The sequence below is a fragment of the Falco biarmicus genome, chromosome 1 (genome assembly GCF_023638135.1).
Source record: "Falco biarmicus isolate bFalBia1 chromosome 1, bFalBia1.pri, whole genome shotgun sequence".
In the NCBI taxonomy this organism is placed as follows: Eukaryota; Metazoa; Chordata; class Aves; order Falconiformes; family Falconidae; genus Falco; species Falco biarmicus.
Genome location: NC_079288.1, coordinates 113,880,161 through 113,892,967, shown reverse-complemented (window position 1 = coordinate 113,892,967; position 12,807 = coordinate 113,880,161). Strand labels below are relative to the sequence as shown.

The window sequence follows — 12,807 nt, the reverse complement described above, 5'->3', positions numbered from 1 at the left end:
TGCCAGTGTTCCATGCTTACAGAGACTACATTGCTCTTTCTAGGTAGATTCCAGTGCTATGCTAGTGGCAGAGTACTAATGCTGCTTTTAATGTTAATACTTGATACTGTAGATAGAGTAAACATTATTAGACTCACTGTTTCTACTCTTACTTCTTTTTGAAGCTAAGTCAAATGTATTTTTCCTCCTCTCCTTTGTCCTGTCTCCTTTGTATCAGCACAGTTATTTTGACGGAATAGTGGAAAAAGTAATGCTGACTTGTATCTGGAGTTTTGATTTTGTGCATTTTTTTAAACTGTATTAACAGTTTAATCTCTAAGTGGAGAGAGACCAGTTTGTGTAGTAGCCTGTCTAGCTGTTTCAGTTGTGTTCCCTGTTTGAGGTGTCTCACAGACGATTTAAAATTGCTTCATAAACAGTAAGTGATTTTACTGTTACCAGAAAGCTCTTGCTCAGTAGATGGTGTTTCAAATGGGAAAGGATTTTGCTTATGCAAACTGTCCTTTGTCTTGTGTGTCTGTGGCAAAAATAATAATAAAAAAGTCAACAAATAGAGTGACAGTTGCTTGATTATTTATGTATTCACAGAATTCCTGAGATTGAAAGGGATCTCTGGAGATGTACTCAAACTCCCTTGCTCAGTGCAATGGCAAGTTGCTCAGGACCATGTCCAGTTGGGTTTTGAGCATCTCCAAGGATGGAGACCTCTCTGGACAGCCTGCCCCAGTGTTCAGTCATCGTCATAATAAAAAGGCTTTTCTTAGGTTTAAATGGGGTTTTTTTATTTCAGTATGTGCCTGTTGCCTCTTGTCCTCTTACTGGGCACAACTGAGAAGAGTCACGCTCCACTGTATTTACTTCCACCCACCAGGTATTTATATGCATGGGTAAGATCCTTCTCCTCTCTAGGCTAAACAGTCACAGCTTTTTCAGCCTCTCCTCATATGAAAGGTGCTCCAGCCCCTGATTATCTCTCAAGCCTTTCCCTGGACCTTCTCCAGCATGTCCATGTTTCTTCTTGCAGAGCCCAGAACTGGACAGAGAGCTGCCAGACTGAGTAGAGAGGAAGGATCACCTCTCTTGATGTGCTGGCAATGCTCTGCTTAATTCAACCCAGGAAACTGTTTGCCACCTTGGCTGTGAGGGCATGTTGCTGGCTTATTGTCAATTTGTCTACCATGGCCTTCCCTACAAAGCTGCTTGCTGTCCAGCTGGCTGTCTTCCAGCCTGCACTGATGTCTGATGTTATTCCTCCCAGGTGTAGGACTCTCTATTTCCTTTTGTTGAACTTTTAAGTTCTCATTGGCCCATTCTTCCAGCCTGTTGAGGTCCCTTTGAGTGCCAGCTGGCCATCTGGTGTATAACTTGCTCTTCTCCGTTTTGTAGCTTCTGCAAACTTGTTGAGGGTGCGCTCTGTCTCGTAGTCAGAGAAGATACTCAACAATATTGGCTCCAGTATTGATGCCTGGGATATGCCACCAGTAACTGACTTCCACCTGGATTTCATGCTGCAGATGGCAAGCCTCTAAGCCTGGAAGTTCAATCACTCTTCAGTCTGCCTTTCTGTCTGGTTATCTAGCCTGTATTTCAGTGGGTTTGTCTATGAGGATGTCATGGGACACAGTACTGAAAGCTTTCCTTAAGTCAAGATAATTAAAATTCACTGCTTGCCCATACTTCCTCAAGCCAGTAATTCCGTCAAGTTGATCAGGCATGATATTCCTTTCAGAAATCCGTGCTCGCTACTCTTGATCATAGTCTTGTCCTTCATTTGTTTGGAAGCTTGAGAAATCAAAAGTATTAACTCAGTATAAAAGTAGCCAAGCCTGGGTGAGAGAATTGGCATGACCCAGTTTTATATTCTATTCTGGAGGGGTTAGTGTGCATTTGGGTGGGTAGCAGGGGTAACTTACTTGTAAGTCTCTATTTTCTTATTTGAAATAGAGCTATGTGCCTTCGCCTTGGATGTGTGAAGATGATATCCTGTAAAAATGTAAAGTTACTGAACTGCTTGGGTTGAGTATGCTTGTGGAAAAGCAGGGAAGAAAATGTAGATTCCTTTAAAAATATTTTTTATCAGGGCTGTTAAAAGCCACAAGACTACTTTTTGGTATCTGCTTGCTAAAAAAGGATTGCTTAGCAAGGCAAGAGTCCCAAGTCAGGTCCAGGCTTCGCCTGGCTTGAGTAAGTGGCTTGTGAGGCAGTTAACTTTGGAGAAGAAGATCAAAAGACTGTTTTCCCCAAGACTGCCATGCTGTTTTTCCCTTTTTACATTCCCATTTTAAATGAGTATCCTGGTAGTGGATTGAGATGCTTTCAGAAGAGTTCAGGGATGCTTGGTTCAGCATAACGGGCTGGTGATCAGCAACAGGTTTGCAAATGGAAGAAGCTGCTTCATATGAGTTGTGTGTGTCTGTTTCCTCTTTCTTCTGTCTTTTTGGTTGGATTTTTTAATTTCAGGATTCTTGCTTTTTACAGATTGTGCCAAGCTTTATGTGGTTCTGTGTATTTCCAACCTAAACATGACAAGATTATAGCCATATGTACTCATCTGGTCTCCTTTATTTAATTCTCTTTCCCTTTCTTTCATGTTATTGAAAGCAGCTAATAGTAAAAGGATAAACCAGAGAATGTGTTTTGGGTTATGGAGACCTGTTTTGGAGCCCCCAGTCAAGTCTAGATATGCATAGCCTTTAAAAAAAAAATCATATTGTTAACTATGTGTTAATACCTATCTTTATACTTGTGTGTTTTTCCCTGCACTGAATGAAGATGTGTTGAAATTCTGGTAGCACAAGTATTTTCAAGTGCTTTGGGGAAAGTGTAAGAGGTAAAGCCAGTGTGATAAGGTAGTGCTAATTTAACAGGTATGTCTTAGATTTTTGCCCATGATTCTTGCGCTGCTTTGGGAAAGCTGCTTAATCACTCATTTAAAATGCTGATACTAGAGGGGCTTGTTCTGTCTTTCGAGCTGTGTGGTGTAGCTATTTTTTTTAACTGTGTGTACAATAACTGGATCCTTCTGTTACCTAGGTAGACATCAGAACAAAGGGCTGTTTTTTTCCCCTTGCAACCAAAGAACAAAATATAGGTTAGGTTTAGTTTTAATATTTAGATTTTCTCATTAGCCTAATCTGTCAAATAGAACAAGTTTTATTTGTATGTGTTATGTTACTTTGAGGTTGAATGATGCTTGGTTTGGTAAATGAACAGTTTTATATTGGTAACAGTAAAACAGCCAGTGTGCAGTGCTTGGTGAGCTCCGTTTGGTGATAACTGGGGAAGTTTGTGTTTTGGAAAAGGCAGTGACTGATGTTCTATGAAGCCTTATGGTTTTCCAATGTGAAATTTATTAACTGTAAACATGTAAATTGTTGCATGTAAACTTAATGTTCTCCATAAGGGAGCTTTTGTATTTTGCTGTGATTGAGCATAGAACACATGTAAAATTTAAAAATGGAATGTGGCTCATAACCTATTGGATAGAAGTAACAATTTTAGGATTGGAGCTAGCAATATTTTCTACGGTTGCGGCAGTACTTTGTTCACAATTTCTTTTTATCCTGTGAGGTAGAAACTCTTTACGGTTTTGGTTTCTGTGCATGGCAGTCATCTAGCTGTAGGAATGATAGCAGAATAAGCCGATTAGCATGATTGATACTGATGTCAGGGGACTGGCATAATGGGCTACCATTGAGACTGCATTGTGAAACCACACACGGATGAGGTAATCTCATTAGATGATTAAAACCTTCAATGAGTCTACCAGACTGCAGGGCTTTCAGTTGTATTGCTGTTGGGAACTGATGCTAAATAAGTGTAGTGCTCTCCTTGGAGTGATGCTGAAATGGAGATCTTGCTGGGTTTTTCTCTTGGATAAAAGTTGAAGCAGCTGGAGGCTGAGGAAGAATGTTCCGTCTTTCTGTGTTTTCAAGTAAGATTCTAGATGGTGGTGTCATTTTCTTTTAAAGTCAGTGTCAAACTTGTGCTAGTTTAGTTTTATTGTGCATTGCTGTTCTTTGTGAAATTCTGTAGTACTAGTGTTAAAAGGATATGTTTCTGATTTGTGTAACTATGTCCCTACAGCAAAAGGGAGTATCAGAGTTCTGTTTTTATAAAGTAACCGTGTTTTTTTCTGAAGGTCAGCTTTGTCTTGACCTAGGATGAGGTGTAACGTAAGTGGCACTTCTTGTCCTCTTGTCTGTCCTGTTTACCAATAGCATGGCAGGCAGCACAGGCTTATGCTAGAACTGGTGGTATACAGAAATCCTATCAGACTTGGTCATATGCTACTTGTTTTAAGGAACTAATTGAAAACCATTGAATTTGAAATGAAAAATGGTGTACTTAACTAGTTGCATACTTGGGCTTTGTTTTTGCTAGCAAACTGAAATGAAAAACAAATGTTTCTAATTCTGGGACTCCAGTGTTACAGGATCTATAATGCAAGGGTTACTAGAACAGAATTTTGGAAGGTCAAGGCTACTATTCTGAGACTGGCAGTAACTGCTGTTGCTGTATAGTCAGACTTTTCTCTATTAAAGAATAGCCCAGTTAATCTGTTGGAGGGTGGGGTGGGCGGCAAACAGAAGAAACAGTTCTGACTTCCATTGCATGTTGTGAGCAGTTGATCCATTTCTGTTGCTTAAAGTACTATATGACAAATGAGCACATATGCACATCCAATGAGACAAAAGCACGGATACCCTATTGTTTTGTTAAGGGAACCCCAGCAATGTAGGATCTTCTGAACTCTGTCAAATATGGTCTACTTATTCAGCAGCTCTGCAAGGAAGTGATCTTTGTCTGAGAACTATTTAGGATCTGGTGTCAAAAAAACCCCACCACCCAAACAAAAAAAAATCACCAAAAACCAAAACCCCCAACAACTTGTTCTAAACCAAAACCCCCAACAACTTGTTCGAGCATGTGAAGAAGTAGGGAAACACGCACACTGCAAGCAGAATATGCTTTCATGTGTATGTGGCAAAAAATAAAAATATAAACTTGCACAAGTTACTGATAGGTTATAGACAATAATACTCTGTGAAATGTGGTCAGCAGAGCAAGTACACAACAAGTTTTCAGGTTTAATTTTCCTAGTTTATTGAAAATGGCATAACTTGATGATAGGAGACGTCATCTTGTGTGATTGGTTTTAAAATTCAAGGTTATACTGGACATCAGCGGTATACAAGTAGGAAGCAGGCCAATAATTGATACGCAAAATCAAGTTGAGTTTCATGAAATACTATATGGTTGAGAAAATAAATGAACTGGCAAGCATTACAAGTTTGCTTATAGCATTTTTTCTCCTTATAAACTGTTCATAAAGTGTTATTTTTGTGTAGTTAAGTATATCTTCCTGAGTAGTAGACTGAAGTGAGTTACTCGACTATTAAAATATCTGCTATGTATAGGTATGGAAATGTTTTCCATTTCAACTTTAAGTTGCTCTTTGAGTGTGCTGGCTGAGTTGAAGTATCTCAAGGTCTCTTGTTCTGAGACCTTGGTCAAGTCTTGACGTTGCCTGAGTTGTTTGAGGGTACACAGTTAATGGCACTACTTTGTAGTTAGTTTTTACTTTATGGGCAAAGCAAAGCCTTAGTACACAGCTGTATTTTGCCGGCCAAGGACCTGTTCCTCTGAAGAGAATTTAAAATTATGGAGTATTTCCAGGGAAACAAGACAAGTGTTTTGATTATGAAGCTAGAAACCTCCTTTGTTGGTATGACTGCAACCCAGCTACTCTTTCCAGAGTGTCTGCTGTGAACAGAGGAGAGCAAATCGTAAACGACAAATCTCACAAGGCCCTTTTCAAAGGGAATCAGTTACTGGCTTTACTACTTCATTCAGTTTTCTTCTTTCTGCATGTTGGGTCCACTTAGAAAATGAACTCATAGGGATGGTATCTCAGCCCTGGTGGCTGTTGTAATAGCTAAGTGACTTCAGGTTCACCAAGACAGAGTGTGAGCTAGGGAGATTAATCCATGATTGTATTTGTTACTCTGCCTTTCTTATTTAAAAGTTGTAACTCTTCTGTTTACATAGGCTGGTTGTAATACCTGAAAAATCTATAATCTCTGTTGGGCCATATATAATTGCTTTCAACTCTGTCTGTAAACTGAGTGACCTGGTAAACAACTGTAAATAAGCTGTTTCAAAACACCTCTTTTTTGATTGACATGAAGAAAAAAAAGTATTTCTTTTTAATGTTATTAGAGAAATTTTGGGTAGAATGTAGATTCGGGGTCAAGTGCCTGAGCTATTGCAAAAGAGAGGGGGTAACCCTTCTCGTTAGAAACTGAGTGGGAGATGTGTACTACCCGTGAAGTATACTTTGTCCTCATTTGTTCTTAAAGAAAAGAAATAGTTTTTTCTACAGAGTAAAATTTTGCTGATGGTGATTTGTGTTTCAAGCACTAATTTTCCTTTCATTGCAAGAAATCTATATCCAGTGTTTCTTTGTTTATTTTGCCTTGAATTAGGTGTGCTGATTGAAACTGCTTGATGTGTCAGTATGAAATGTCCAGGAGTTATTTTGTGGAGTGTGAACCAACTCTTGAGCCCTAGGATTTGGGGGTTTTTGGTGTGGGCTTTTTTGGTGGTTGTTTTTAAGAAATCTTCCAGACTTCTTAAAATAGCCTGTTCACAACATATTTTTCTCCACTGTTGTTCTGTGCTGTTTTGTTCCTTCCCACCCCTTTCTCCCTCTCCATAACAGCCCAGCGGGTGAACCTGAGCAGCAGCTCGTGTTCTACCTCTTTGCTGTTTCTTTGTAATCTGTTTGTTGAGCTGGCTGGCCTGTCTCCAAAAGTGCATGAGTGTGTTTATACATCTGGCCTAACAATAGTATCATAACACCAATTTGTTTAACCTGGGCTGGAAATAACAATCTAAATACTGTGAATCAAAGGGAAAGCAGTCATTCTCTACCCTGCCAGCTCATTTCTGTTGTGTCTGATTAAAATCACTGAAACTTCTCTTACGTTCTGTGGGAATTTTATTAATTCTGTCGGTATGATGTGATACCTCTTTTAAATGCTCAGAGAAGTTCAGCTATAGCTTTTTCTCTAAGCAGCATCACATGCTGTCATCACCTTGCTCAATGCTCAAACAGAAGCTGTTTAATTTGTATGTCTAGTTCAAGCACATATTATTGCAGAAAATCATCAATCCCTGCCACTGTGGGGAGGATATTCATAGTATAGTGAACTTCTAAACTGCCTATGCTTTTGTTGCAGTATTTGAGCAGAGCTGTGAGGTGGAAAGCACACAACGCTGGCTATGCTTATTTATTAGTCACTTTGTGACTAACAAATTGATCAGCATATTTTGGTTAAGGTGCCAAGGTTTTGGAATAAGTATGCTTTATTGTTACTTTGATTCAGTAACATTGATCACCAAAATAATTTTTTTCTTGATTGAAACAATTTGGACAGTATCCATTGGTAGGTGATGTGAGCAGTCCTAGCAGTATTTAGACTTAACATTCCAAGGTGCCTCATGTTGTAAATCTCACAGTTTCTAGGGGTGGGAGGAGCAATACATGTTTTTGAACCAAAAATAAATGATACTAAAATTTAAGCACTCTGGTTTTATCATCTCATCCTCAAAAATCTTCTGATCCTGGCTGTGCTGTGATAGGACTTCTGTTTTAGTAAAGTCTAAGTGGACTTGCCTGATCTGCTGAAATCTGTTTTATTTTCTCTGTGTAATTTTATAACGGAGAGTAAGAACGGGTGTTCCTGCCACTCTGGCAACCAGCTTGTTATCAAAAGGGAAAATGTATTTGTTTCCATATTGCTTAGTCTTTGGCCTCCCTGTCTATTGAGAATGAGTGTTCTCAAATCACGTAGTAGCTCCAGTGAAGTGGCACCTGCCTGATAGGGAGCTGACGGCAGCAATACAAATAACATGATGTTAGTAGGTGTCTTGTGTTTGCAGTTGGTGACAGTGAAGATATAATCATTCTACATCAACAGTTTCTAAAACTGTGGTTTGACATTGTTGTTATTGGTCTTACCAGTTTGTCACGATTCATGTTGTGAATAAGCAGCTTTAGCACTGCAGTTTTCTAGGAGGAGGAGGCTTTTGTAGCAGAGGTGAAATGAGAACGTTCAAATGTGAAGGTCAGCTGAATATTGCTTAGAGCAGCTATTTAATTTTTTTTCTGTGTTTTTGTTTGCCTTTCAGGTGTGGGAGGGAGGGTAGATGATTACCTGTGGAAGTAGGGGAGCCATCTACTTGGAGGCCTCAATATGTGTCTTAGATCTGTTTAGCACTCAGGATAAAGGACAGCTTAGGAAACCTGTGTAAGGTCTGATGTCGGATGTAAAAATGTACTGCTCCATCACATCTCATCTATTTCAAACAGAACACTGTGGCCTCTCTCATGTTGGGATCCCTGGCAGTGCTGGTGAGCAGGAGGGAGGCATGTCCAGAGGACCTGCCAAGCAGAACCTGGCCTGGCTAGCAGCATCTCTCTTGCCTCACTGTACCCCACAGACAAGTGGATCCTTCTCACACAACCTAATATAGGTGGCACCAGATTTCCCTAGGAAAGGCTTTGGGTGCCACTGTAGGTGGTGGAGAAAATGAGAAGCTTCATTTTTTTGCTTGAAGTTTGATATGTTGTTGTAGTGTCATATGTCTTTTTTTTAATCTGTATTTAAATAAAGTGAAATCAGTTGTGTATTTTACTGGGTTCATATAAATGGTGTTGTGATATTTATTTCTAAGAGTTGGAAAATTTTGTACAAGGTATTAAATCTTGTTTCTGATGTCATGCCTCTTGCTGTTGGCCTAAGGCTCTTACCATTTTAAGGATTAGAAAATGGTCATCTTTAGAAATAAGTATACTTTTTCAGTATCATTGTGACACAGATATTGAAAAACAACAATGTTATAGCAAATCTGGCAGTCGTCATTACTCATAAATAGCTCCTGAATGAAAAGGGTTAAGTTACGAGTGCAGATAAAGTACCTCCTGAGGTAGGTTGTTTTGTCCATTTGAGGTTACTGGCTATTAAAAATATTTTCAAACTGGTTCATGTGTACCTTATAATTTTGTTAGATGGCAAACAAAATGTAGAAAAACATGTTTTCCCCTTTTCACAGTTATATTGTTCCTGAAGTGCTGGCAGTAGTAAGAGCTTCCAGTCAGAAAACAAAGTAGATGTAGTTTAGATGTATAGAGAGCCAATAAATAAAGTAACAAGGCATCCAGTTTTAGAGTTCCTGTGCTGCCTGTAAGTTAAAAATTAAACATTTTTATAGGAAGTGAAACTAGTTGTGAAACTCTTACAAAAAGGTGTAAAAAGCAGTTGGATAATGCAGTGCTTGCTTTTTATGTCGAAGAGCAAAGCTTAAAAATGTGAAGTACTTTGCAAACCAGATAAGGCAAATAGACTGCAACACTTGAATCTGCTCAAAACTACAAAATAAATAATAAAAATCTGATGGGGTTTAAATTCACATAGCAGTGTTGGTGGTTTAATGACAATTTTTTTTGTTTAATCTATTTTTAATGTTTTTCTCTATTCTGTGATGTGATCTAATACAAAGGAAGAAATGAACAATCTCACTGTACTGAGGAAACAGCAGGCTAATTGTTCACTTTTTGTCAAATGCACAGAAGAGGAGGGGAATAGTTTGTGATGAGATCAGAAATTCTAGGCAATTTTTATTTTCCATGATTCTTCTACTCATCAGAAGGATGCTGCTGTTAAAAAGAACAACAACAACAAAAACCTCTCGAAAAGGATAAATGCTTATAAGAAGAAATCCTTCTTGGCACTAAAAGATGAAGATGAATGGTGATATTTTAGATGTCTCAAGTTTCTGGACATTTCCTAGACTACAAAGGTGGTCTTACAGGGCCTTTTGCCTCATCTTGTTTTTTATGCAAAGAAATACCTCACATGAGAATTGCATTGTCAGTGCATTTAATGTTGAAATGATGACATTAAATTATTTACCCTTAGATGATACCAAAGATGTTGGTATTCATCATCTGTACAGATGCACAAAGTATGACTCTTCTTATCATGCTTAGATGAAGCCTTAGATGTGGGGTGCTTTTAACTGAGCTAAATGTGAAACACTGGCCATTTGGTAAACTAAATGCCCTTTGTCTGTTAGGTGGTGAGATGTAGGGAGCTGTTCAGCTGGGAGCTGCAGCACAGCTGTGGTAGCTGGCCTTGGAAATTAGGGCTGAGAAACAAGTTCCTTCTTTCATACTAGAGCTACATAAAGATATTTTTATTTGTCTGTCTGCTTACTTTTTGTCATATGATACTTACAGCAAAAGCGTTAGTCAAAATTACAAGAGCTGTGAAGTAAAATTTCTCCCAGCAATTGTTGAAGGAAATGCTTCATTTAGAGAAAATGACATAAAGCTTCTTATCTTTTCACTTAAACTAAGCATACCAACTTAATTCACGGTGAGTCTGGGAAGAAGAGTTATATCTGCCACCTTCTAGGGTTTTTTTCTTCTTTTTTTCTCCCTCTCAAATATGCCAACTCCTTAATTATTATTTTTTTTCTTTTAAACGAAGCCTTCATAGACCCTGGGGGTTGGCCATTAATTTTGGGCCATTGTGTGAATGCTAACTACTTAAAAATAGTCATGGAGCCAACCTTGCTTCCTCCCAGGGTTTATCAGTTGGAAGCATCTTCTTTTTATCCTATGTGTAAGCAAAGACTTCTCTGGATTGATGATTTGATCTGTATAATGGAAAACCTAGGCAGGATATCCTTTCCCTGTTATTCCTTGATGTGATGGCATCGGGTTGTGTCTTAAAATGGGGGAAGGGAAAAGGAGGATCCTATTAGCAGACAAAGTGGTTTCAAGGGACTCTTAAACTGCAGGCTTGCAGAGAACCTTGTATTTACTCTCCTTGTTGAACCATTTGTGCTTCAAGCTACTATTACAACGTGTTGATGGTGGCTTCTGCTGCTATGCTCAGAAGCTTGCTCATGTGCAATATGAATGTTTTATATTTGGAAGCTGTTGTGGATACCATGCTGAAATATATCATGAGGGGCTTCTCTGTAGTTATTTTCAGCACTTGCAGACCTTAATGAGGTACTGCATTGACAAGCTAGATCCAGTCTTATCCTGCAGAAATGCAGTGCCTGAGCTTCCCCTGCCAAGAAAAGGGTATTTCTAGTGTAATTCCATGATTAAAATGTCTCTAAACCCAATGTGTGTTAGAGCTGCAGTGAATGCTTGATTAAGTGTGTGCATGGGGTAGCAAACATACTCAAAATTATGTTGGAACATTATTATGACCTTGCATTTTGACATGCTTGTAACTATTCCACTGTAATACCCTAGCCTGAAATTTTACTTGGTGTTTACAAGACAGAGGACGTTACCAGGTATTGTGACTGTGGGAGATCCTTTGATTTAGTCACCTTGTGTTCAGGACAAGGAGTCTGTGTAAAAATGATGCTGACTTTTTAACCCCTGCCCCATTACCTTCTCCTGAAAACAGTACAGCTCTTACATACAAGACGTGAGTCCTTCTCTCAGTTAGTTTGTTCTGCTTTCATCGTTGTGACCTGTGTGTGTTGTGGTGTAACCGCGAAGGAGGAACCTGAGGGTTTTGGGGAGGGATGAGAGAGACAGGATGTGATTGTGGGTATGCGAAATAGTAATCAGCTGGTACTTGGGGTGCAAGACAAAAAAACATTAAAACTAATGAAAAGAAATTCTGTAATTGACTATCTGGACTTAGTAACCCTCAAGTGTTCATGCCAAATGTTGGTGCAATTTAAAGCACATGAATTTTTTTACGGGTAATGAAGATATCTATGGGGTCATTGCTCGGACCTCTGTGTGACAAGAAGGTAAAGATCCTTTTCTGCACCACCGGTGCACCTCAGCTACTTAGAATTAGCAGAGGTCCTTTTTGTATTGGCAAATAGTTCTGTGACTTCCCATCACCACATTTTTTTTTTCCATAAATAATTTACGTAAATTCAGTAATAATTTATTACTGCTTTAACTGCAGTAATAAAATAAATTTCTTACCAAAATGTTGCATTTTATGTGACATATAGTTATACCTATTACTGATCTGAAAAGCTCAGATAAAAATAGTTAAAAAAGATACAGTGCTGTAAGAAACTCTCACTGCTATAGTTTACACTGTTGGAAAAGTTCATTGTATTTAACAGCCTAATGACTGTGACTTAAATGCAGAATCTCAACATATGCAAGAATCTGTACCTCTGTGCTCTGAATAGTGTTTCACAGTTCTAGCCATGTTCAGCCTATGATCTCTAACAAATGTTGTAAGTCTATGTAGATAACATGTTTTAAGCAACTGTTGAAAAACAAAGCAAGGGAAGTTTTTCAAATCTTAAGCCCACCCCTCATGCATTAAATCATTTGAAATCTTACAATTGCTGTTATTTTCAGTCCATTGTGTCTGCTTCCTGTTGGTCAAAGGTTATGAGGATAGGGTGGTGTAGAGCGAGGTGGGAAGCCGGCAGGAAAAAGAAAGCTTTGCTTATTTTGGGGTAGACACAACTACAGAAATGGCCAGGACATTGCTTAAATTTTCTGAAGACTTGACGAGGTAAACTAGAAAAAAATACCCTGTTCTTGATGTTGTTTGCTTTCCTGCTTTGTAACTTAGGTATATGGAGAATGAGTTGGTCTAAGTAAACAGGGGCTTCCTTTAAAGAATGTTATCTTTTTGCTTGAAAAATGTTTTTTATTCAAAATGAGCTGTGGCTTTTTGTGTTGATTTACAAGTTGACTCAGTGAATTCTGGTTCTGAAGCATGAGCCTAA

General features: G+C 38.7%; 1 protein-coding gene across 6 annotated transcripts in view; it reads left to right on the top strand.

Annotated features, from left to right (window-relative positions):
* Positions 1 to 12,807, top strand: part of GAB1 (GRB2 associated binding protein 1) — a 101,302-nt gene that overhangs the window by 35,112 nt on the left and 53,383 nt on the right. Inside the window, exon 1 of one of the 6 annotated variants that reach the window (XM_056362712.1) lies at positions 12,487 to 12,590. The exons of the other annotated variants lie outside the window; for them this stretch is intronic. The gene's annotated coding sequence lies outside the window, so the exon portion shown is untranslated. Of the gene's footprint in view, positions 1 to 12,486; positions 12,591 to 12,807 lie in introns of those variants that run through there. 6 annotated transcript variants of the gene reach the window in all.